Consider the following 27379-nt stretch of genomic DNA (forward strand, 5'->3'; position numbering starts at 1 on the left):
GCCTTGATATCCTTCAATAGGTGGATGGTTAAACAAACTGTGGTACATATATACCATAGAACACTATTCAGCAAAAAAAGAGATGAACTATTGATATACTCAACAACCTGGGTAAGTCTCCAGGAAACTATGCTAAGTGAATAAAGCTAATCCCCCAAAGCTGCAAACTACATGATTCCATTTATTTAACATTTTTGAAATGACAAAATTTTAGAAATGGAGAACAGATTACTCCTTGCCAGGGGTTGCAGAGACAGGGAGGGAGGAGGGGGTGGTTATCACAGGACAACATGAGGAATCCTAGTGTGACAGAATTGTTCCGTGTCTTCACTGTGGTGATGCAATCATGAACCTACACATGTGGTACCATTGTACAGAACTAAATGCACACACACACACAAACGAGCACAAACACACAGCACCAGGGAAATCTGAATAAGACAGCTGGATTGTATCAAATGGCCAGGATGTGATATTGTGCTAGAGTTTGACAAAATGTTACCACGGGGGGAAACTGGATAAATGGAACATGTGCACCAGAATCCTCTGTATCATTTCTTACAACTGCATCTGAATCTACAATTATTTCAACAAAAATTTCAGTGAGAAAACTAATAAGCCAACAAAAAAATCTCAACCTAGTAAGATTTGTATATTTAACGAATACTTATATGGTGCTTACTAACTGCCAGGTAATATTTTAAGCACTTATTTGTTAACTCATTGACTCCTAACAACCGTGTATGGCATGTACTATTATATTCCCATTTTACGGATGGAGAAATGAAGTACAGAGAGGTTAACTGAATATGTTGTCCAAAGGACACATAACTAGAAAGTTAACAGATGAACCTGATTCCCAGGCAGGCAGCCTAGATCCAGAACTCTCCCCTCAGAGATCTCTGCACTTCACCCTCGAAGACTGGGGGCCAAGAAGCACACTAGACTCCGAACTCTGCCCATGCGTCTTCTGGAAGATTCCCACAATCCAGACCAAAAGAATGACAAAGCCTTCCGATCAGAAAGCCAACCATAAACATGCTGTCCACTTTAAAGGAAGTAAACAGAATTACTGGATTCTAACATAAAACCATCCAAGGGCGGGAGGATGAATACTTCTAACACTTGAGAGCAACTTGCCACAGAGTAAAGCCCACTCTTCCTTCTGTCACTTTTGCCAACAGAGGTTCGAAAACGGCGAGAGCAGTTGTACGCATTTGGGAGCACATTTTAGAGGGAAAGCATGAGGAGCCCTCAAAAGCACCATGCGGCTGGGAGCAGACGAAAGGGGAGGGCTGACAGAAGAGCGTGCAACCGCATCATGCTCACACCCCCTCAGCCCAGCTCTCACAGTGCTGCTGCGCTGTCACCAGGAGCACCATATCTTCCCCACACTCTCGGAATGGGCTCCATTAGCCCTCTGCCTTATCAGCTTCGAGCCCACAGGCTCTTACAAACGCCAGCCGATGTGGGCCCTGGGGATTGAAACCCAGAACCCACGTGGCATTCCAAGAGTTACGGGCCTATAGCAAGGCAATCTGGCTCGGAAGACTTTCAGATTATCAAGTGGGGAAGGCAGGAATGTCACGGCCTCTGTGGGTGGACACGGGGACATTTATCAAAAAGACAGCTACCATGAAACCACAGGCTCCTTTTCCCAGTGCAGTGGCCTAGAGCTGGGGTATATGCGTGTGCATGTGTGTGTGGACACGCATGCATACAAACCAAAATTATTTTAGCAGAGAAATCATTTCCTGAGATTCAGTGCTAGAAAGGGCAAAAGGAGAGCTAGACCTGAACCTTTCAAAAGACAAACTCCCAACAGGGGGCACTTAATGCTCATCGTGAGCGCTCTGGCTCAATTTCCGCCGGGTAAATGATGTGAACAGTCTGTCATCTATGGTCCAGGCTGATACGATGCACCACTCAGAAAAAAGGGAATGGGTACCAGAGAGTAGGGCCAGACACTTTACTAGTTTCTAAGGCAGGAGCTCATAGAGATTCTCAGTTAAGCCTTGGCTCATCAGTCGATGAAAATTAAGCCCAACTGTGAATTCCTGGCTGGAAGAAACTAGGTGGAAATAAAGTTCTTCAAATCTGATCTTGAGAAAGAACAATTGGAAATGGAATTGGGAATGGTCACCAGGAAAATGGAGTCTCAGCTCCCTCTGTCACAGATATCTTCAAAAGACTCAGGTCCATGTGTCAGTTTTCACATTTAAGCGGTACTTTTATAACAAGGATCCATAAATTTCCGCTCCCACGTCAGAGAGAGGCAAACGAAGAGATTGCTCTGTAGCCCACCCTCCATCCCTCACTTCCTGCTTTGGTTGCTGGCAAGAAAACACATGATACCTAGAATCCGTGTCAGTCACTCTGTGAAGAGGAGGCCACAGATCTGAGGACAAGAGCATCAGTGGGCATGGAGAGGTGGAGGGATGGGAACACCCTGGGCCACTGAAGACCCTGTTGAACCACTAACGGGATTACCTGGTCCCGTTTCAGCCAGCCCCAGCTTTCCCCTCCAGACTAATTGTTAAGCAGATGATGACTGTCCCTCTAGTTTAAACCACTGTTTGTTAGGTTTTTGTTGGTAGTCAGACACTTCTTAATTGGTACAATTCCCCCACAGTGGATTTGCTCAAAAATTGTATTATAGCTGCCAGTGTCACATTCCCTAACTGGCCCGAGGCTGAAACTTGAATAAAACCTGTAGGTCCCTTTGTCCTAGTATCTAAATCTGAAACCCCCAAGTAACAGAACGTAGCGCCAAAAACCTAGCCAAGCTTGTCACCTGGACATCTGGGGTTAGTGCCAAAGGCACAGCAGATAAACACAAAGACATGGAAAGGGAGGGGAGAGGAGGGTGGGAGAGGGAAAAAAACAGGAAGAGGGAAGTGTAAGGGAAAAAAGAGAGATGGGGAAGAAGCCCTCTTTAAGAATGTGCACTTTTTTTAAGGGATGCCCTCATGCTTTTCAAAATCAGCCTGCTCTGAGTAAGAAGCCCTGTGTGCTGGATCTCCATCATCACATCACTCTGGAAAGGCTAACTGCCATCAGCGGAGCCCCTTGGCTGCACGGTGCAGACGTGTGAATGACCGATGGGCTTCTTGTGCTGCCTGGGCATGACTTGGCGGGGCGAGACATATTTTACATTAGCTTAGGTCCTGACATTCTATCATGTTCCCTGTCAAGAGACCAAATAGTTCTTGGAACCCTGCACATCAAGTGACACATAACAGAACCCTAGCAAATGAGCCGGCTCTCTGCCAAGTGCCCTTAAATTAAAGGCTCTTGTTACCTCTCTCACCTCCGCTGCCGTGGGCTGGCCGGCAGGGCTGGGAGCAGAAGTCTACTGAAGAAAGGTCACCATCCTTTGCCAACATCTAGGGTACTTCTCAAGGAGGCAGTGTAACAAGGTATGGGGCTATTTGCAATTGGGTAGCCTTTGGTGATCTGTATCACTGAGTCAGGAACTAAAAGTGCGACAGAGCAGGCACCTCAGGCTCTCGATGGAGCACTATCAAAATGACACCTTCCCTTTCCAGCCACAAGCTGTCTTCAGTGAACCTTCTCCTGCCACCCCAGGGGACACTCAATCAGGCTGTAAGGGGAGAATCTCAAAGGCCACCTCACATGACTCTGCCTGGAATGCCTGCAGCCCAGTGGCAGGAGTGTCTGTCCCCTCCTTGCAGGGTGTCAGTGCTCTCGCAAGGACGCTAAGTCCTCACAGGAGGACAGGATTCCTCTCAGACTACTGCCAGCAAGGGCATCTCCTGGTGGGGAGTCGGGAGCTTTCTCAGTACTTTCCTCTCTGCGCCCTCAGACACTGCCGTCCACAGTCTCTTCTTCTGGCTCACTTTGCTCCCCAGCCCATCTTCTGTATTTACTGGGCGCCTGCTGTATGCTCAGAAGCATGCAGGGCATTACAGGTTGATGTCAGGAGATATAAGGCACAGTCTCTGCCCAGAGGACATGCGATCTAGATAGGACATCTAGTTTAAGAAACAAGGGCTTTCTTTTTTTTTAAATGTGAGGAAATCAATAACGACAGAATCGATGGCATGCTGGTATGGGAACTACTTGGATAGGAGTTCAGAGGAGGGAGGTGTCACCAGAGAAAGGGACGGTTGGTGAAGACTTCTTGGAAGAGGTGGAACTTGAGCAAATGCTTCAGGGAGGGGTGAGGGCCAGACAGGGAGGAAAGAGAGAGGGGATGGTGATGGCAGAAGCGTGACAGCTGTAAGGGACAAGGTGGGCTCAGAGACCAGGAAACAGCCAACATGGTGGCATCCAAGGGGTAGTGAGACGTGAACTCACAAAGACAGGACGTGCAATAGGCCCGGTTAGCTGCAATGGCAAGCTAACAAACAATGCGTCATGTTTCTGCCTCTGGACACCTCTGTATCCCCAATTCCCAGCACAGGTCTCCCTCATACTCAGCGCTCCACAAACGCTGATGATCGAACAAATAAAACTTATTAAGCAACCTCAGCCATGCTGGAGGCCCCAAACCAAGACACAAGACAATAGCTAAAGGCGAGGATTGCAAACGCAAATGCCCACAGGGCCAGGCAGGTAACAGAAGTGTAGCTGGCTCGCAGCAAGAAATGGGGAGCAGTGGAGACTACTGAAAAGTGGACATCCCATCTTCAGGGGGACTGTCTCTACCCAACTTCAGTCCAGTGCTGCTGCCAAGGAACGTGAGTCCAGTGTTTCCAGATCTTTCGATTGTTATGTGAAAACCTCCAATTTGTAAATGTTAGCAATGAATTTTAAAAAAACTGTGCAGGCCAAACAAAACACATAATTTAGAGCCATATTCAGCCTGTTAAGCAATCTTTGGCTGTCCAGAAGAAATTTCTTTGTTCAAGAATTTTATAGTCTAGGGACCGGCCCAGTGGTGTAGTGGTTAAATTTGTGGGCTCTGCTCTGGCAGCCCTGGGTTCAGGGGTTTGGATCCAGGTTGCAGACATACACACCACTCATCCAACCATGCTGTGTGTGGCATCCCACATACAAAATAGAGGAGGATTGGCACAGATTTTAGCTTAGCGACAATCTTCCTCACCCCCCCAAAAAAATAATTTTATAGTCTAATAAAGTCCCCAAGGAAAACTAATCTATGGTGGTGACAGGGGTGAGAATGAGGTTTCCTTTGGGGGCAGGAGCCTATGGACCAGAAGAAGTATAGGGAGACTTGCAGGGGGCTGGCAATGTCTCATGTTTTGATCTGGATGGTGGTTAGAAGAGTGAGGACACATTTGAAAATTCATCAAGCTACAAACCTAAGAGTTGCACACTTTCCTATACATAGGATAAAAGTCAATTTAAAAAGTACAATAACAAGTAAATATAGAGTCCCCTAGATTGTGCTTTCAGTAGTGCTGCTCCTTCACCTGGAATTCCCTTCTGCCCCTCCCTCTCTGCACCCTCTGCCACCCTACTTATCCTGTAAGGGTGCCCAGGCAGCACCACCTCCAGGAAGCCTCTCCTACCCCACTCGAAAACAGTGGGCCCATCTGGGTGCTCCCAGATGCAGCCCAGTGAGCACTGCCTTCACCTGGCCCAGCACTCCTCACCTCCTTGTCTACCTCCCTCGGAGCCCCCGAGGTCCTGGGGACAAGGACTGGAGCCTGGGCCTCGCACACAGTGGGCATCCAGTAAGTGTCTGACATGATTGCCTCCTTTTGGCAATCAGCAGATAGAAGGACATCTCCACCTCACCTCATCTCTATTTTCCTAGAAGAGACCGAGCATAGAGTCTGGAAACATGAGATCTGAAGAAAAAAGCCAGGGGCCTAGCTTTGTCCTGAGTGAGAAGCTGTGGGGCGTGAAGAGACACGTGCATGAAAGGATTTAAAGTGTGATTCTCTTGCAACCAGCTGTGGTGACTTCCACTGAGAGAGGAAGTGAGTGTGTGTCAGATTCTTAAATCACATCCCTGGTTGGAGCCACTCTAGGCTGGTGGTGCTCAGACTTTAGCGGGCAGCAGAATCACTGGAGGGTTTGCTAAAAACAGATTTCTGGGCCCACCCAGAGATATGGATCAGTAGGTCTGGAACAGAGCCTGAGAACTGTCATTCCTAACTAGCTCCCAGGTGACACTGATGCTGCTGGTCCGGGGACCTTCCTGTGAGTGGCACCAGACCAGACAAGGCAGGAACTACAAAACATCATGACGCATCAGTCTTCTTTGATTTGCTCATTTAACAAACTTTTATTAATCTCTACCATGAGCAAAGCTGTATAAAAGATGCAGACATAAGTAGAGCCGGTAGTTGTGTCCTCATCTTTGGTCACCAGAAAATGGAGTGCCACTCTGTAGCGCCCTTCAAGAGATTTGCTGTTGAAGCAGAAAGGGACACCAGCTTTCAGCCACTCCACAATGCTCAAATGGCCTCAGGTTCAAACTCCCGACTCTGAGAAGAAAGTTTTCAAGGTCCACTCCCATCAGTGAACTCATCCACTTCCCCAAATGCCTCCAATTAAAGAAGTGATTTTCCTGGGTTGCCCTTCACTATATCATCTCCTTCACTGAACCAGAAGAGGAGCTGGTTGTAGTTTTTTGTCCTCAAGGCTGGGCAGGGGGCAGATGAATTTCCCTGGAGACAAAGCCAGCCAAAGCTCTCCAGCAGAGTCAGAGGGTGGAGGCAGCCTTCCAGCAGACAGGCAAGCACACTGCTCTGAAATAGCACCCTCTCCCTGTCCCGGGCAGGAGCCGCGTTCTGACAGATTCAGTTACGAGTGAGTGCCTGGGCATTAAATCTAAACGGCCCATGATATGGAATGCCTGGGCAGCATGCTGTCAGATTATTTATGCCCTCTGCACCTGTGGAAGCCCAGATTTAATTATTTATTTCGCGTTCAATTTCCAATCCTGGGCTTCCGGGCTGCAGAGGAATAAAGCACCTCAGCTAAACTGCAGGGAACTTTGGGTCACAACTCAGCAGGGGCCGGAAAACTGCAATTTCATCGCCCCGGGATATCATCTCACTGTCTCTCTAAGGATGTCCTAAGAAATTCAATCATGTGTGGAAGAGTTGAAGAACCCTTTGAAGTGACAATACCTGAAAAATTCAATTCTGCGCTCTCAACGAAAATGTAACCCAAGAGGTAAAGGCAACCTTTGAACCACAAACATGATACTCCGCTAGTGTATCTTTCCTGACACACATCTGACTTGCTGTAGAAGGCTACTGGCCAGATTTCTTCCCATTCTTTGGGTAGAGCGTATTTCAAAATTGTAGGCACTCCCAAGTTAAACACCAGTCAGCTTCTCATGGTATCTGCATAAAATGAGATACTAAGGTACATTCTAACAGAATTAGTTCCCCTCTTATGGTAAGATCCAGTTTGCTGTTGTTGAAAAGCCTATGGCTTGGAAATTCCTATTTTAATGCAAACCATCATCAGCTCTTCGCTTCAAGCAGAGCTACTCAGAATTCAAACTTCAATTCTTCTCCATTTGTCTCTCCCTACATTAGTAGCTTGAGTCCAATCTCCTGTTGCAATGAAACGGTTCGATTCCCATTTTGCCATATTTCCCTCTGTAGCGAGAATATCACCTTCCATATACAATTCTGGAAGGCTTGCAAGGCCCTGCACGAATTCCCCTACTGCTTCATTACAGTTCCCTTCCCCTTAAAGGCGGCTACTCACGCTTCCAACCTAAGGGCCAACCCAGCCCCAACCAAGCCAACAGTGCCTGGCAAGGAGCCACTCCATTAATAGGAACAGACAAAAAGGTGCTAAACTTCACAGTGTGGATGGCAGAATCCTCTTCTGTTTGAGAACCAAGGCTGCCTTTTGGTTTTGGTTTCATCCCTTGTTCCTCCCAACACAGAGGAAGTTGCCTGTTTTGTGTGATTCTGCATTTTGCATCATTGGGTATCTATGGTTAGGATGGTGTTTGGCACATGGCAGGTGCTCAATAAATAACTGTTGAATGAATGGCTCTCTATCAGAAAACACCCACCCTGAGGACCAGGTAGAAGCACAGGAGAAAGTCACAGAGCTCCCACACCCCACAGACGGTCACAGAGCTCCCACACCCCACAGACGGTCACAGAGCTCCCACACCCCACAGACGGTCACAGAGCTCCCACACCGCACAGACGGTCACAGAGCTCCCACACCGCACAGACGGTCACAGAGCTCCCACACCGCACAGACGGTCACAGAGCTCCCACACCGCACAGACGGTCACAGAGCTCCCACACCGCACTGACGGTCACAGAGCTCCCACACCGCACTGACGGTCACAGAGCTCCCACACCGCACTGACGGTCACAGAGCTCCCACACCACACAGATGGTTGATTCTGCTGGCTCTGCCTGACCCAACTGCTGAAAAAACCTTGAGAAATTTAAGCTTGAGCCAAATATATCATTGGTTCATTCTGTTGTGCCAATTAAATGGGCTAAAGACCATATAAAAACACAGTCAGTTTACAAGAGTAAGGATAATTGTCAGCTGATAATGACATTTTATCAAAAACTCCATAGAAGCTTTACAATCTAAACTATAAGTAACTAGTATGCTGGAAACATTTTTATATAGCCTGATAATCTTATATACAGTTGCCTACTTTCAATGGGTCACAAGACATAAAATAAAACATTTTATTAAATATTTGACAAAAATAGAATACATATCAACAATAATATATACAAGCAAAATCTTCATCTTCCTTGGTACTCTACTTGGTAAAGAAATAACATGCCATTTAAAATGAGAGTTTCACTCTTTGGTAAGAAAGTAATAAAATCAAACAGACGGAAGTAACTATTTTGCCAACAGTTCAGTTTAAAAATTGTCAAAATTGAGATGGACAAATGCCTAGAAACACACAATTTGCAAAAACTGACCCATGAAGAAACAGAAAACCTGAGAAGACCTGTAACATGTAAGGAGATTGAATCATTAATCAAAAGCCTCCCAACAACAACAAAAAATCCAGATGGCTTCACTGTGAATTCTACCAAACATTTAAAGAATTAACACCAATCCTTCTCAAACTCTCCCAAAAATGTGATGAGGAGGGAATGCTTCCTAACTCATTCTATGAGGCCAGCCTAACCCTGACACCAAAAAAAAAGACAATTACAGGAAAAGACAATTACAGACCAATATCCTTATGAGTACTGATGCAAATTCCTGAGCAAAATACTAGCAAATTGAATTCAGCAGCATATTAAAAGAATTATACAGAATGGTCAAGTGGGATTTATTCCCAGTATGCAAGAATGGCTCACCATACAAAAATCAATCAATGTAATATACTACATTAACAGAAGAAAGGGGAAAAAGCGCACATGATCATCTCAATTGATGTAGAAAAAGGATCTGACAAAATTCAGCACTCCTTTATGATAAAACTGCTCAGTAAACTAGGAATAGAAGGGAGCTCCCTCAACATGATAAAGTCATTTATGAAAAACCCACAGCTAACATCATACTCAATGGTGAAAGACTGAAAGCTTTTCCTCTAAGATGAGGAACAAGACAAGGATGCCTGTTTTCATCATTTTATTTAACATAGTACTGGAAGTTATTGCCACAGCAATTTGACAAGAAAAATAAATAAAAGGGACTCAAACTGGAAAGGAAGAAGTAAAATTATTTCTGTTTGTAGATGGCACAATCTTATATGTGGAAAACCCTAAAGATTCCATTAAAAAACTGTTGGCGCTAATCACAAATCAGCAAAGTTGCATGATACAAAATCAACGGTTGCATTTCTATACACTAGCAATGAACAAACATTAAAGGAAATTGTAAAAACAATTCCATTTATAATACCATCAAAAAGAAGGAAATACTTAGGAATAAACTTAACCAAAGAGGTGAAAGACTTGTACACTGAAAACTGCAAGGCAATGCTGAAAGAAATTAAAGAAGATGCAAATAAATGGAAAGACATTCCATGTTCATGGATTGGAAAACTTAATAACATTGTTATGATGTCAATACTATCCAAAGTGATCTATAGATTCAATGCAATCTCTATCAAAATCCTAATCCTAAATCCAAAATCCTAATGAAATTTGGCAGAAATAGAAAAACCTGACCTAAAATTAATATGGAATTTCAAGGGACCCTGAGTTGCAAAAAAAAAAAAAAAAAAATCTTTAAGAAGAAGAACAAACTTGGAAGACTCACACTTCTTGATTTCAAAACTTACTACAAAGTTATAGTAATCAAAACAGTGCAGTACTGGCATAAGGACAGACACATAGAACAACGGAATAAAATAGAGAGCTCTGGAAAAACCTCTCACACACACAGGAGGAAAGAGCCATCTTCTCCACAAATGGTGCTGGGAAAACTGGATATCCACATGCAAAAAGAACCAAATTGGACACTTACTTTATACACTATACAAAAATTTACTTAAAAGGGATCAAAGACCTAAACCTAAAAGCCCAAACTATAAAATTCTTAGAAGAAATCTTAGGGCAAAGCTTCATGGCAATGGATTTGGCACTGATTTCTTGGATTTGACACCAGAAGCACAAGCAACAAAAGAAAAAATAGATAAAATGGACTTCATTAAAATTAACTTTTGTTCACTGAAGGACACTATCAAAAGAGTAAAGAGATGTGAAATGGTGCACACACGGTAGAAAACAGTTTGGCAGATCCTCAAAAAGCTAAACATAGAATTATACTATGTCCCAACAATTTCACTCCTAGGTATATAGCCCAAAGAACTGAATAGCAGGGGCTCGAACAGATACTTTTATGCCAATGATCATGGCGGCATTATTCACAATAACCAAAACATGGAAACAACCCATGTGTCCCCCATAAATGGATAAACAAAATACATGCAATGGAATATTATTCAGCCATAAAATAGAATGAAATTCTGATACACGCTGTAACATGGATAAACCTTGAAAACAATATGCCAAGTGAAATAAGCCAGACACAAAAGGACAAATATTTTATAATTCCATTTATATGAGAAACCTAAATGAGGCAAATTCATAGAGACACAAAGTAGACTAGAGGTTACCAGGGGCGGGGGAAGGGAGGAATGAGGAGTTATTGTTTAATGGGTACAGAGTTTCTATTTGAGAAGATGAAAAAGTTCAAGAAAGAGATAGTGTGGATGGTTACACAACATTGTAAATGTATTTAATGCCACTGAATTGTACACTTAAAAATTAGTTATGTCATGTGTATTTTATCACAATAAAAAATGGCCTTAACTGTTCATTTGAAATCACTCATTTCCAGGATTAAAAATAACTGATATCATTCAACATATTGATCTGAAGCCCCCATTTAAGTCTTTTTTAATACCCATCATCTGCAGAAAGCACTTAAAATGGTGAAATCTCTTTTATGAGTGACACAATTTGACGATCAAATGAAAAATTCATTCTAAATATTTGCAGTCCAAAACCTTTCCCCTCCTTTGATTGTATCACAGCTTCTTGATAATACCAAGAATACCAACAAATGAAAACACTTCAATAGGTTTTATATACCATGTCTGTTGTCACTAAATGCACAAAACGCCATCACCGTGAGGCCAGACTATGGGACTAGAAGCAACAGAAGCCTCTCTCTCCATGGAATTTCACTTAAAATAAACGCCTCAGATTTTTAAAGAGCCACTACCAGCCCAGAACAACACCATGAAGTTCCAACAAACAGGATGTAAAATAGTTACACATGATTTCAACGTGAAACACAGATTAAACAGTTGCCCCATCAAAAGCAAGCAGCTGCTCTGAAGCTCCCGCCCACTGTGCTGAGAAGGGAGGCTGGCCCAATATGACCAGGGCTCTCGATTTTCAGGAGACGTTAGAATTCTGGATTTCCTCCTCTCTCTGAGTCCTTAGTCTCCTGATTTTTCTTCACAGCACTTGTTAGCTGACATTCCGTCATCTGTGCATGTGCTTCCTTGTTCACATCTGTCTCTTGGAAGCTAAGCTCCACAAAGGCAGGTTTGTCTTTCTTGTTCACCCCCGTCTCTCCAGGACTTGAGCAGAGCCTGGCTCATGGGAGACCTTAATCAACATGTGCTGAACCAAAAGAGTACAAGAGTTGGGCTGGATGACGGATTCTTGTGCTGATGGGAATGCTCTGTATCTTGACTGTATCATTGTCAATATCCTGGTTGTGATATTGGACTACAGTTTTCAAGATGTTATCATTGGGGAAGACTGGGTAAAGGATACACAGAATCTTTCTGTATTATTTTATACAACTGCATGTGAATATAACGATTTCAGAATAAAAGTTTAATTTTAAAAAGCTTACAAACAAAAACTTAAGCAAACAAACAAACAAATGCCTAAAAGGAATTCTACAAAATACCTGACCAGTATTCTTTATTTCCCCAATTTTATTGAGAAAGAATTGACATACATCTCTGTGTAAGTTTAAGGTGTACAGCATGATGGTTTGATTTACATATATTGAGAAAGGATTACCATAATAGGTTTAGTTAACACCCATCATCTCATATAGACACAATAAAAAGAAAGGAAAAATTTTTTCTCCTTGTGACGAGAACTCTTAGGATCTATTCTCTCAACAATTTTCCTATATATCATTCAGTAGTGTTAATTATAGTCATCATGTTGTGCATTACACCCCTAGTGCTTATTAATCTTAAAACTGGAAGTTTGGGGGCCAGCCCTGTGGCCTAGTAGTTAGGCTCAGCAAGCTCTGCTTCAGTGGCCTGGGTTCGATTCCTGGGCATGGACCTACACCACTCGCCAGTGGCCATGTTGTGGTGGTGACCCACATACAAAATAGAGGAAGACTGGCACAGACGTTAGCTCGGGGTGAATCTTCCTCAAGTGAAAGGAGGAGGATTGGCAACAGATATTAGCTCAGGGCCAATCTTCCTGAAGGAAAAAAACAAAAACAGAAAACTGGAAGTCTCTAACTTTTAACCACCTTCCTCCAATTCCCCCTCTCCCAACCCCAGGGACCACAGATCTGATCTCTTTTTCCTATGAGTTTAGTGGGAATCTTTTTGGTTTTTGTTTTTATTAGATTCCACATATAAGAGAGATCATACACTGTTTATCTTTCTCTGTCTGACTTATCTCACATAGCAAAATGCCTTCAAGTTCCACCAATGTCGTTGCATGCAACCTGACCAGTATTCTTTGAAACTGTCAGGATAATAAAAAATAAGGAATGTCTAAGAAACTGTCACAGACTGGAGGAGACCAAGGAGACATGATAACTAAATGCCATGTGGGATCCCAGAACAGAAAAAGGACATTAGTGGAAAAACTGAGGAAATTTGAATAATGTCTATAATTTAGTCAAAAGTATTGTGCTCAAAGTTAATTTCTTAGTTTTGACAAATGTACTGTGGTTATGGAAGCTGGTAACATTAGGGGAAGCAAGGTGAAGGATATATAGTAACTCCCTGTAGAATCTTTGCAACTTTTTATTAAATCTAAAACTATTCCAAAACAAGTTTATCTTTTAAAGAAAACATAGCATTAAAAGAGAAACATCCGATAATACAGCATCTGGTTAACTAGAACAGCACCTGCTTTACTTTTCAGATAAAAATCATGTAAATATAAGCAATAAAAAAGTTGGAGTGTCCACTCTTACAAACAATTATGCTGTGATTTGAATACAAAATCCCTCACCCAAAGTCCTTGGGGCCAGATTTGTCTTGGAATTTATAATCTATTTGATTTCAAAGAAGAAACATGACCGTGTGCTGTACATTGAAGCAAGTGAGGTCCAGGGGCAGCATTTCGTCATCAATCACATGAACGTTTCCTGAGTAAGACGCATGAACGGTCACACCACATAGCATAAATGAAGACTTCAAACAGCCACCCATTCTTTCAGGTAAGATTTTGTTGCCAAATAACTTTGCTAAAAACTTTCAGTTTTCAGAATTATTTGGATTTCAAAATAGTGAATAGGGGATTGTGGACTGGATTAATAGCCTTTCAAATGAATAAAGCTTTTGGTTTTTAATGTTAAACTTCCAAATTTCTAAAAATTACCGTCACCTCATTTTTTTTTCTGTCTCTCTCTCTATTTTGTTTTTTGGGTTTTTTTTTTTTTTTTTTTTTTAACATTTTGGAGTAGCAGTCAAGACCCAGAGACAACAAAGGGGGCTTCTAGAATGTTGATAACATTTTATTTCTTAATCTAGGGCTGATTAGAAGGGTGTAAATTCAACGAGCTGTGCACATACGATTTGTCCACTCTTCTGTATGTACGTTAAATGTTGACAGAACGTTTTCTTCAAAAGCAGCAATCACAGAATGAAATTTAAAGTCACAAAATGTTAACATTGCAAGAAATCCTCTCTCATTTAAGATGTAGTCCGTTCCCTGTGTTTCACAGCTCCAGAGTGGTGAAGTGATCTTCCCAAGGTCACACAGCAATGCAGTGGGAGAACTAAGTGTCCCAGCTCGACTCCTAGTGCAGAGTTCTTTCTGTTATGCAAAAACACGTGATTTCTGTTTCAAACATTTGTTCTACAATATGTGTTACTAATTAACTGGGAAAACTTGTAATACCATCACATTGGAGTTAAGACCACAATATTTTTTGCTCATTTAGATTTATTTTTTCCCATGAAATTACTGAACTGACGTCTGGATCAGATATCCCCGTTTAATTCGGTGTAACTATGCTTCTCTCTAATAACGCGTAAAACCATCAATGACCATAAATACGATTTAAGTATTTCGTCACATCATCCAACTTAATCATTCAGCTATAAATATATCATGCATGATTTAAATCACATTGATTGGGCTCATCACTAAAACAATGTTAATTAACCCTCAGGTTAGCTATGACATCTTAAGGATGGAAAGAGAAATATGACTTGGGTGCTTTCGACTTACGTACTTTTAATATGTTAGTACTTTCCCAGTCAATGTGATATGACTCAGCTTTTCCTTTTGTTGAATTTGCAGTCTTGCCCTCGTGAGTTTACAGTCCTGCTGCACGCAGCTGAACTGGGGCTGTGTTAGCACTGAGCTTTACCAAGACCACAATTTAATGATTTCTTCCACTGGAAAAATAATCAAGAAAGACGCATACAAGCAGAAAATTCCAAATGCCAGGCATCTGTAAGAACCTGGTTCTCTCCGATCAAACTGTAATTTCCATAAAAGAAAACCACGGTCAAATCAGAGGTTCTCAGCTGGGCTTCAGACCGTGAACTCCTAACATTGTATGCTAAACTGTGTGTGTGTGTGTGTGTGTGTGTGTGTTTGAGGAAAGGAGGCCCATATATCAGAATCTCGAAGGGAGCCATGGCCTTGAATAAAGGAGGGGGCAAGGGGCAGAATCACTAGCTACTATAAATAAATAGAGCAAAGTGGGGTCTGGGCAGGAGACCCCTAGTTTCCATTTCAGGTTTCATAAAATATCTGAAGAGCCCAGACAACATCATACAGCACTGGACCTTGGACCCTCATAACAGCCCTGGGAGGCGGGCAAGAGGCTCCATTTTGCAGACGAGGAAAGTAAAGAGCCTGTGAAAGCTTTGAGGCTAATAAACGTGGATGCAACATGCTGGGAATTCAGATGCCATTTAACCAATCCCCATCAGAGCCACATGCTTGTTTATAGTAAGTACAGCTGAGGACTTGAAAGTTCTCTCCCATCATGTCTGCCTGCACCATTGTGCTTTTAAAAAAAAAGGATCTCACATTATGTAAAAGGATTATAGAAATGCAATTTTCAGTGCATGAGTTTTAATTTACGTTTTATACAGCATGCAAAAAAAGAAAAGAGCCCCACTTTTCTTATTACCTCCATCCCACCTCCATACCCTCCCACCACCCAAGGCTACCTCAAATCCATCCTTCATTTTCCATTTTCCTTCCAGTCATTCCCTTTCCAGACACTAAAGCCACCAGTGGTAGAAATGTCTCTCGCTCTGTGTCTCCCAAACCAGGAGCTGGGCGTCTTTTCCTGCCCATCCTCCCAGAGGTCTCTCCTCACTTCTTCACCACTCATTATGGACTCCTAGGGACTTGCTGACCAAAATAGCAAAGAAAAATACATTCCATCGCCCCTTCCTATCTAGGTGTTTAAATGCCAGAGCTATCTTTCCACTACCCTATGACCATACTGAGCATGGACACAGCTGTCAACAGAAGAACAGAAAACAAGAAAGTCCCTGTGAGTTTGACCTGACAGAAGACAGGTTTGTCACCAGTCTCCAAGTCAAAAATAGATCACCCACTGCTCGGAAGGGCACAGGGCACTTTTCTACTCTTATCTCAGAGGCCTCCAGCAGTTACATGAGCACTTGATGGAATGAAATGTACAATCAGCGATATGCTTTCGAAATTACTTCTTTTTGACAGGCCCGCCAAGGACAAGATGACAATGAATCCGTAAGGTCGAGGGTGAAAGTGCTGCGCTTCCACTGTGATCACAAACCCCAGAAAGGACAGGAAGGGCCCACACAACATCTTTCCCAAACCAACAGCTGGTCCAATCGCCTCATTTTATAAAGGAGCAAACACACTCTCCACTTCACTTCAGGCACGTGGTGCTGTCTGAGAGGCAGATCAAGGCACATTTGCCAGAGTTTTTGTGAATAAATTTACTTCTCAAGATGTTAGGATCTATCATAATCATCCAGATATGTCACCGCGGTCCTCTTGACCTGTCTCCTTCACATTATTTTTTGGCAGTGATGGTTTTGGTGGCCCTAAGTGTCAGGAGATCAACTTCTGACTCAAATATGTGACTTTAATAGGTTGTCTCACACATAGTGAAATAAATACATGATAACACAGTCTATGATTCACTTTTGTAAACTCTAAAATAGTATTACTATCTCGACTTTTCATCCAATTCCTCAACCAGACAAGATGAACAGATTATATAGAAATAATAGCATGCTAGAGTTTTGGATGCAATTTCTCAGACACCAGTGGGAACCAGCCTGAACTTCCACAGGACTCTGTAGCACAAACATTCCTACCCTAAAGAAGGTGGAAATGAAGCTGCAGTTAATGAGGTTCTGGCTTTTAGTGAATTCTGTCCAGGACAAGATCAGAAGCTCCCAGATTTTTCCTTTTTTGACTATAGCAATGCCTTGGGAAAATGACAATTCTTTGCTTTCTTTTTTTTCCTTAACTAATACTGTGGGAAAATTTTCTATGAATTTCTTTAAAAGCTGAGTGAATTTGCTCATCCCTTCCCCAAAAATTAATTAGTTAAAAAAACTCTTTCAAAGCGAGGAATACAACCCTGCTCCTCGGCACAGGATGCACTGGGATTGGTCTCTCTTCCTTTTCTATCATCATGACCACAGAGCCAGAAGTGAAAAACATTTTCTGAAATCATCTAAAGGGCTAACAGAAACATAAGAGCCACACGCACTGGCTCTTCACCGATCTCCCATGTGGTTACTAAAGGAATAATTTTAATTACAGTCAGAAATAGAAGCTTCTCCTTTTTTAGAAAGCTGACAAAATATTCATTTTGTGTTTAAAAACAGAGCACACAACTAGAAGGACCCGCAACTAAAATATGCAACTATGTACTGGGGGAATTTGGGGAGAAAAAGCAGGAAAAAAAAAAAGAAGAAAGATTGGCAACAGTTGTTAGCTCAGGTGCCAATCTTTGAAAAAACAAAACAGAACAAAAATGATATAAATAAATAAAAGCAGATCAGAGGCTTACATTTTGGAAGACTGTTTGGCTTTCTAATTGAGGCAAAATCATTTAAACTGACATTTTACTCTACCTAGAAATGTGCCTACAAAAGCAACGCAACTCAATTTCCTTTAAACTCTGCTCCTAAGCCAGGCTTTTCACCCTTCAAGTTTCCCAACAAATAGAATAAAAAGAAAGCTCCTAAAGAGCAAGAGAAGAGGAAGAAGTAGTAACTTGGACCATACTCAATTCAAACTGGACCTAGCATGTACCAGAAAATACTACCGACTCCTCCTCCATCCAAGAAGATTAATGAAAACCAATTACCAGTTCCTGACCGGCTCTAGTCACTCTAAGGCTGCCACTCCCACTGCAACCCAACCGGCTGTGTGGTAGACTGAGCACATAAAGTTGGCTAGTGCTTTGGGCTGAAAAATAAAACTGCCCTCTGCCATTAACAAGTTAATGAAATACAGACCTATTAGGTCTGAGGCCACTGGATGCCCACAAAGTTGTCATTGGAATAAAGCCAACTATGAAATCAAGAGGGTAGTCAAGAATTCAATGAGACCAAAGAAGTCCAAGAAAGGTGACATTTGGCAGCAACTTCAAAAACTGTAATCGTCATAATCCAAAAAGTAAAAGGAGCGTCTATGAGTCTGTACTGATATAAATAATTGATGAATAAATTAACGGAGGAGAAGGAACAGCTCTTTCTTACAGAAGAATTCCAATTAACAAATACAGAAGAAATGCGTGAAATAGAAATTCACGTTGAAACACCACAGAAGTAAGTGTTGGAGAAAAGCTCCATTTACGGATGCTAAAATTAGCAGCTGAAAGTTTGAGGTGAAACAGGATATTTGCATAATCTTACAGTGTTTTCCTTGAGATATTCTTAATTACATGGGCGGGGGGGAAGCAGCTGTTAACTCTACATTTCACCCCACCTTAACCAAGTGACGCACTGTAAGTGAAGTAACCTAACTGATGCACCGAGACAGGCACATCCCTTCTGTGGGACTCTTATTTAAAAATGCATAACCTCAATCTGATCATGAGAACATATCAGACAAACCAAATCTAGGGTCCTTTTACAACACGGGTTGGCAAACTACAGGCGGGGGCCAAATCTGGCCCTCTGCCTGTTTTCATAAACGATGTTATATGGGAGCACGGCCGTGTTCATTCATTTACATACTGTCTGAGGCTGCTTTTGTGTTGCAACAGTAAAGGTGAAGAGTTGCAACAGAGACTGCATGGCTGCAAAGCTGAAAATATTTACCATCTGGTCCGAAACTGAAAAAGTTGGCTGATCCTTGTTTTAAAAAATAACTGGCCAGGGGCAGGCCCCATGCCTGAGTGGTTAAGTTCACGCGCTCCGCTGCAGGTGGCCCAGTGTTTCGTCAGTTCGAATCCTGGGCGCGGACATGGTACTGCTCATCAAACCACACTGAGGCAGCGTCCCACCTGCCACAACTAGAAGGACCCACAACTAAAATATACAACTATGTACCAGGAGACTTCAGGGAGAAAAAGGAAAAAAAAAATTCTTTTAAATCTTTAAAAAAATAAAAAATAACTGGCCAGTACTCCTCAAAAGTGTCGAGGTCACCAAGGACAAGGAAAGACTGAGGAACTGAAACAGACTGGAGGGGACTATGGAGACATGACGACTAATTGCCGTGTGGGATCCTGGACTGCATCTTGGAAGAGAAAAAGACATGAGTGGAAAACTGCTAAAAACAACAAAAAAACCTGTCATTTGATTATATACGTTGCATCAACATTCCCTTCTTGGTTTTGATTAGTATATCGTGGTTATGTAAGATGCTAACACCAAAGGAGGCTGGGTGAAAAGTACACAGGAACTCTGTGTGTTATATATGCAAATTTTTTGTAAGTCTAAAACTATTTCAAAATAAAAAGTTAAACAATTGAAATGAGCTCCTCTGCCTGGTCTGAGGCTGAGGGAGCAGCAGCAGCCATTTCTAGGCCAGCATCACCTTTCAAAGTTTGTCTTTATAGGGCTTAAAGGCAACTGTGAAAATAATTCCAATGTCACTGACACTTCGTGCCAGTGACCTGAAGGCAGACGGGATTAGCAGAGTATTCCTTGCTTCAACCAACGCTGCCTTTAAAAATATAATATAGCTTGGGTATCCCTGTACTTAAATGTAAAGTACTAAATGAACGGATGAACTTAGACATCTAAATCTCCCCCATGCTGTCTCTAAGTCTAAATGAACCCGAAGAGGGAGGGGCATGGGGAGATGGTCCTGGAAGAGCCGGCCAGGGGTGGTTCGCAGACCCCAGGCAGAAGAGACCCATCTGACAGCAGAGGGAGATAGTGTGTTCCCCGGACGCAGGGCCAGTTCTGTCACCAGCTCCTCGCAAGCCTTGACAAGGGAATGAAATGCCTTCCACAGAGGTGTCCCTTCTTCATTTACTACTCAAGGGCTATCCCCGCATAGCCAGTGAGGAACGGGACACAAGACACCCCTGCTTCTCTCCCACCAAACAACTACCAGGGAAGCATGCCACACAGAGCCGAGATTTGTCATAAGTTTTAACAGATCACATCTATAATTATGCTAGAAAAGAGAGAGAGTCAGAGAAAGAGAGAGATTACAAGAAAGAAGTGGAAAGAAGAAGGAAGCAAAGGGGAAGAGAGGAATGAGGGTGGGCTGGGGAGGGGAGGTGGTGGTAGGGGAGCATGCAAGGGGAGCACGAAGGAAAAGCGGGTGCAGCTCTCCCCTGCAAGGGGCAGCTGGGCAAACTGACCCTCAGGAACCACCTGCCTCCCCCAGCCTTGCTGATCGGCCTCAGTCTAAATAGACTAAGCAGGGGCAGAGGGGAAGGTCCGACCGAGCAGAGCCGTGGAAGGTGAGTCAGCCTCCCTCCAGGTGAGCTGTCGCTGTGACAGGGACCGTGTGACAGAGTACTGGAGCCTAGGCTGGTTAACCGTGTGTGTCAGTCCCGGAGCTGGCCAAACACCCTTGGCAGATCCTGGCTCACGGCTGCCCACGCGAGGCCATCCATCATCCTTAGCCGGGGGAGCAGGGAAACTGAGGGAGCTCGGAGAACCGAGGCATCTTCCACCTTTTTAGCTGATAGCACGCCTCCTCCCTCCTTTGAGAGAAAGGAACCCCTGAGGTGGGGAAAAGCCACGCAGTGGCTGGTGCCACCTGGAGAAGGAAGAGGAGGCGTTTTATGAATGGGCCTTTGGACAGGAAACAGCTCTTTGGGCCTTCCCCAGCTGGGGCCGTCCCTCCTCCCTCTGGAAATTCTTTCAGCCCCATCTGCTCGGAAGGAGGCAACACACCCAAGGAGCAAACCCACCACCCACTCCCGGGCTTCCGCCCCACCAAGAACATTCCAGTGGTTTTGCCAAACAAACAAATTGCTCTCGCCCAGAGCAGCCTGCGTGACAACAGGTGCCCGGCACCAACGCCACCTCTCACTCACAGTTTCTGGATTTTACTGTTTTTCACTACCCCATATCACTGTTTTTAAAGTCGTTTAAAAACAGTGCTGTCCTACTATGCCGTTCTCTAGAAATTTCAGACGAGGAGGTTGAAAGCGGGCAGGGTCAGTCTAGAGATGAAATTGAGATCGAGATGCCCTCTGACTGCCTCTGGCATGAGATGGCAGGAGCTGTGAATGACAATCACCAAGTGAACAAGTCTGTGGCCATCTGCGGGCTGGGCCTGTCTGCCTGGATGGGAAGTGCGTCTGCATGTGCCTCAGTCTGTCAGGGCTGCAGGAGGACAGACCTGCCTTCCTGCCCCAGCCAAACCCTCCCTCGAAAACAGCCGAGCGGCAGACAGACAGACCTCCAGGCTTCTGCTTTCACCTGCCCAGCCCTGCCCCCTTGGCTCTGGAGAGGATCTGAGGGTTCATAAAGCACTTTCACATAATGACACCTGACCTTCTGAACAACCCTGTGAGGCAGGCACCACAGGCAAGACACCCAGCCTTAGGAGGCGACATGATGTGGCCACCTGAAGACCCACAATAACAGAAGCCACGATAATTACTAATAGCACAAAAATGACAGTAACAGTGAACATTTATTGGGCACTTACTATGCACCAGGTACTGTGCTAACTACCTTACATGGCCTTCATCCTTGTCCCAACCTTGGGAGGCAGAGAAGAGTATTTATAAATGAGAAACCGAGGATCTATTTCACAGATGTGAAAACTGAGGCTCAAGAAGGCCAAGTTTCCTGCCCAAGTCCACATGGGCACTTGGTGGACTGTTCCGGATTTGAACCCAGAACCTGCAGGCTTACCCCCAATGGAGCCTCCCTGTCTCTGAATGTGGCTGCAGCTGAGCACGAACTCATCTGCGCTTGGGACTGGAGGAGCATAAACCAAGTCATTCCATCAGTCAGAGGTACTGCAGAGCCTGGAACTTTCCGACTCCTGGTCCAGTGCTCCAAAACTGCATCACACCACGGAAATGTCACATCTTGATTAAGTACGAAGTGATGCTGCCCCAGACATTCTCCTGCTACCCACTGCTTCTAAAATAAAATTTGACCTGGAAAACTCTTTAAGGTCTTCAAGCACAACCCCTTCATACTCCAAGTCTCCAAGTCTCAGAGAAGCCGAGCTCTGACCAGAGGAGCTGGCAGCAGAATGGAGAGTAGGACCCAGAGCCCTCTGGCCTTGCACACTCAAGGGTGCTTTCCACAACCAAAATGCATCTTACCAGAAACAAACGACGAGGGAGAAGTCACCCAACCAGAGCTTTTCCTAGGTGACTGACTCAGGACGTCCACCTCCAGTGACATCGCAGTGCGTATGGAGCTGCTTCAGTAAAGTGAACCAAAATACGAGAAGACTCTTTCATGGTCTCAGCATGGCCCCGGGCTCAAACGTGTCTTGCAACAGAATTCCATTTAGTGATACTTTCATGGCCAATTAATGGAAACAATGTATTTAAATGCCTTGACACCTACATATATTTTGCATAATCATTTTTAATCTTTTTTCTTTGTTTAGGTTTTTGTAGGAATCTGTTTTGAATGTATAAACTTTTCAGTATTCCCATACTCCATTTCCCCGCCTTAGGTTGAAAGAAATCCTTTCTTTTCCATCATATTATTTACCTCAATTTACTCTCTCATAATTATCTGCATGTTTTTTGGTTTATGTTTGTTTTCTGCACTAGACCGTGGGCTCCACCCACGAGGACCACACCTGTTCTGTTCGTCAGTGAGCCCCTATGACAGCACCTAGCATGTAGTAGGAGTTCAATAAATACTTCTCTTAGTTGAATGAAATAGGAATGAATGAAGTGTCCTATGGGTTAGACAGGGAAGTAGTAAGCTCTGGAGGATGCAAACCCCCTTTACTTCAAGCAAAACAATTCAGAAAGCCATTATTTTACCAGCCAGGTTGACACCATTACTTTTATACAGACAGTCATTACATGAAGATGAGCACCATAGGCCCATCAAAACCAAAAACTATCTAAGATGCCCTATTTTAAAATTCACCTATTAGAAAATTAGGAAAATTAAACCATGGGCAACACTCCAGTTTTTCCAAAATACCACTTAGCCCCAAATAGGTCTGCAAGTAGCCATCTGATTCTAGCCTTATTTGGAAACTTAAAAATTCTACAGTGACTCTGGAATTTTAATAAAATCGTCACATTTTCAGACACATTACATATTTTTTAACTTTTATTTTCCCTTATAGCTTCTTACATCCCCAAATTTCAAAACCAATATTGGATTAGGAGCAACAAGGAGCATTTAGTGGTTCCAAGGAAACCAAGTCGGATCATACCAAGGAAGCAGAGACAGAACAAATAGGTTTGTTACCACCAAGGAGACTGAAAATCAGAAGAGGATTAGAAATTGTTCTTCCTGGTGGACACATGCACTGTGGCTTTCAAAATTCTTGGAGGAAGTAATGTTAAGAAAAACTCTACAACCACAGGATGTTACACAGAGAAAAACTACTATGTGAACTGTTGAAAATGTGCAAGACTTGAGTGTGAGAAGCACCAAGTGCTATTTCTCCATAAAGTCTGAGAGTGATTTTTTTTGTTGTTGTTGTTCAGGAAGATTTGCCTTGAACTAACATCTACTGCCAATCTTCCTCTTTTCACTTGAGGAAGATTCACCTTGAGCTAACATTTGTGCCAATCTTCCTCTTTTAGTATGTGGGTTGCCACCACAGCATGGCCCCTGATGAGTGGTGTAGGTCCATGCCTGGGAACTGAACCTAGGCTGCTGAAGTGGAGCACATCGAACTTAACCACTAGGCCATGGGGCCTGCCCCCCTGGGAGTGATTTTTTTATTTAGCACTTCGCCTTAGAGCACAGTTTTTCTTGCACTGTTTTTTTTTCTTTTAAATTGTTTTGTTTAAACATTTCTGTCTTGGTTATAAATATTCCGTGCATTGTTTAACTTTATAGACAATTAAATATGCTACTTTCAAATATCTATTTTTCTCTCTGAGATGCAGAGCAATTATCTGGGGTGGGTACCATCAGGAAGTGGGAAGCAGCAGAACTAGGACACTGATAATTTCAGCAGATCCTGATTTCAGCCCTTGGAATGCACAGTTGGCACCAGATCCTGTGCCGAATTTCAGTGCAATGTCCTGGTTTTACCCTCCAAGTTTTGGAGGACAAGGAGAAATGCAGTCAGTTCTTGGAGCAATGAAGAGCCACATTTGGAATTTATAGTCCATTCCTGGAATGCTCCAGAAGAAGGAATACAACATCTGGTATCTGTGTTGGCTAATTATTATTACAAGTGACACCAAAAAAATTCTACCTGAGTCATGTCTTATTCTCATTCTTTCTTCTTCTCAGAGATCTCTTTATAGCCCTAAGGATATTTGAAAAATGTAAGCCCATAGCAGCTATCATTGCCTGCCTGCTTACTCCCTGGTGGGCATTCTGCTAGGTGGTTTGTGTAAACTATTTCATTTAACCCTCCCAACAACCCTGAAGTTAGTATTATTATTATTACCCCTCTTTCATAAATGACAAAATTGAGGTTCAGAGAAATAACTTCCAAGGTCATAGCTAAAAAGTGGTAGAGCCAGAATGTAAGCCCAGGTCTGATTTGAAAGGTTAGGCTCCTCCAGAACCCAAAGGGGACCATGCTAATGGCATCAGGAGGTCTCAGCTGTTACTCAGAGGTAGTAGTACACTGCGGTGAAGAACACAGACTCTGCGAACAGGCTGCCTGATTCAGTCCATCTGAACCCCAACTCTGCCACATACCAACTGGAAGTTACTTAACTTCTTTATGTCTCAGTTCCTCTGCTGGAAAGTGCATACAATAATTGTAATCTGCTTCGTAAGGTTGTTTGAGGATTAAATAAGATAACATATGTAAAGCGCTGAGAACCAGGCTGTATGCACACAATAAAGGGTAGCTGCTAGGAACATGCTGTTGACGAGGATGGCGATGGCGGTCATGGTTTCAAGGATCAGCCTCCCTTCTTGACTTTGGGCTCCCCCTAGACCCAGACCCATCACCCTATCCAACCTTTCACCCATCACAATTCAACAAAAACCTTATTCTAACCAGGCTCTCCTCCTTTATTGCACCAGAGTCCCTCGGGGTATAACTTCGATAACTTCCCTTCCATCTACCCAAAACCTGCTCATTCCTTCAAGGCCTCTCCAAATTCTACCCACTCTGTGTCTTCCCCAAACGCTGAGGGCCCACTGGTCTTCTCCTTCCAGACCATTTGCACCCCACAACGTTGGCACTTAGAACACCGTCCTCAATCAGCCACACATTGTGAAAACAGGATTACGTCCTGTCCTGAAACATTTGTTAAATACTTCACCTTTCTTTGCCTTATCCCCACGACTTGGTTGCAAGCTCCTTGAGGACGGTATGTGAGATGCTTCCATATCCTCTAAGGGCACTGACACAGAGCTAGAATGCACACACACACAGAGTCATACAAAATAGGCATATTCCCTGGTGGGGGAATCCTAAAATTATTGGCTGAAATTATTTTAAGATACTTAAAATAATTTTGAAATAATTAAATTATCTCCAAGAGTAGAGAGTGGACTTAAGAAACTTGAGTCTAAAGAATACAGTTCATCTACAGCCTCAACGATACCAGACTCTAAATTTGATCTCAAAGACTTAAGCAGTATCAGTCTTAATGCCTGCACTTACTACCTGCTTGTTAATACGCAGGTTTCCTAACGCAATTAAAATTATTTGGATTAAAAGGCTTCAACCCTATTAATCCAGTGAGCTCCTAAGTGATCCACAAAGACTTGGGAGGCATTATTGAGCTTGGGTAGTCATGACACAAATGTGCAGCTACAGGTTCTGTAATTCAAGTGTGCCCAGCATCTGGAACGGGCTGGGAACTGGGAGTAATTCTAAGGAGATACTCAGAACTTGTTTAAACTGCAGAACACTGGACTCCTGCTCTAACACTAAAGTAGTAGGGCATATACAGCAGCTCTGGATTTAAGAGCTCGCAATTGTAAGCAAAGCCTCACGAACATGACAGCCAGGCACAGAATGCATGAACTGATGATACGGTCACAGGTTTTCTAATGGATTTTACAGAACCTAAGAACTGACCATGAACAACTCAAACCATCCTACACAGTTCACTTGTTATTAAAACGCAGCCCTTCCAACACATTTGCAGACTAACGGCTGTAAGTGGCTTCCTCAGTTCTTCCCATCCACCTGACACACAAAGGGACTGAAGTGCACCCTTGGAGAGAGACCCCCCCAGGGAACAACCTTGACAAGCAATTGAAATATGAGGGGAGGGTTGCTCAAAATGATGTCAGGTCTAGTCTCTGCCCCAGGAAGATGGGTCCTCAAACTGCCAAGGGAAAGCCTCTCCCTTGAGAACCATGCTGCTTAAAATGGAAGCCAACCCCACAAAGGTGTGTCACAGGCAGAAAATGGTATTTCCTTTATATGTGACTCGAGCCCGTGGGTTAGCAAGCCATGACAATGGCACTCTACTTTAATCGCACTGATCCAAGACAACCTCCAGAACCACCTCGACTCCTGAAACACAACTAAACCTCATTCCTCCAGGTTCCATAGAGGCCAACATCCTCAACATGCAGGGCATTGGAAATAAGACGGTTACAGAATGCAGACTCCCAAGTCAGCACCTCCTAACTCTCCTCTCCTATGGTCTTAGCCTCACTATCTGACAAGGATTCTCAGAATATCCAGTGCTGGTGAGGCTGGTGTAGACTACACACTCAAGCATAGCTAGCGGGAGCGAAAATCACTACAAACTTTTTGGAAAGTTATTAAAAAAAAATATATATATATATATATACACACACATATGTGTATATATCTCTCACATAGAGAGAGAGAGAAGAGGGAAAGACAGAGAGAGAGACAAAAATGTCCCCACATTTTGCTCCAAATAATTACAATAATGAGACTACAACCTAATAGGGAGAAAACTTTAGGCAAAAAGATGTTTACCACAGACCTATTTTTTTAAAAAGAAGACCCCAACCAACTAAATAACCAACAGGGAAACGATTGTATATACTTAAAAAAAAATATTATGCAGCCAGTATGCCTGTTTGTAAAATAATGTTAAGTGAAAAAAAGCAGACTTCAGAATTGAACATTATAGCACAATTAAAACTAGAAAAAAGAAAAAGAAGGCAAAGGGACTATCCTAAACCGCAGCTGATTTTGGAGAGTGGACCCATAAGGGTTTTTCCCCGCTTTTC

General features: G+C 43.2%; 1 protein-coding gene and 1 long non-coding RNA gene across 4 annotated transcripts in view; both read right to left on the reverse strand.

Moving 5' to 3' along the window:
* RBM20 (RNA binding motif protein 20) overlaps window positions 1-27379 on the reverse strand; it is a 189295-nt gene that overhangs the window by 134851 nt on the left and 27065 nt on the right. The gene's annotated exons all lie outside the window — the stretch shown is intronic.
* On the reverse strand, window positions 14125-16001 carry LOC139085505 (uncharacterized). The gene is made up of 2 exons (XR_011543840.1): window positions 15821-16001; window positions 14125-14447 (listed from the first exon to the last, which is right to left on the reverse strand). It is a non-coding gene; the product is annotated as an uncharacterized lncRNA (long non-coding RNA).

This window comes from Equus przewalskii, chromosome 1 (assembly GCF_037783145.1).
Source record: "Equus przewalskii isolate Varuska chromosome 1, EquPr2, whole genome shotgun sequence".
NCBI classification, from domain to species: domain Eukaryota; kingdom Metazoa; phylum Chordata; class Mammalia; order Perissodactyla; family Equidae; genus Equus; species Equus przewalskii.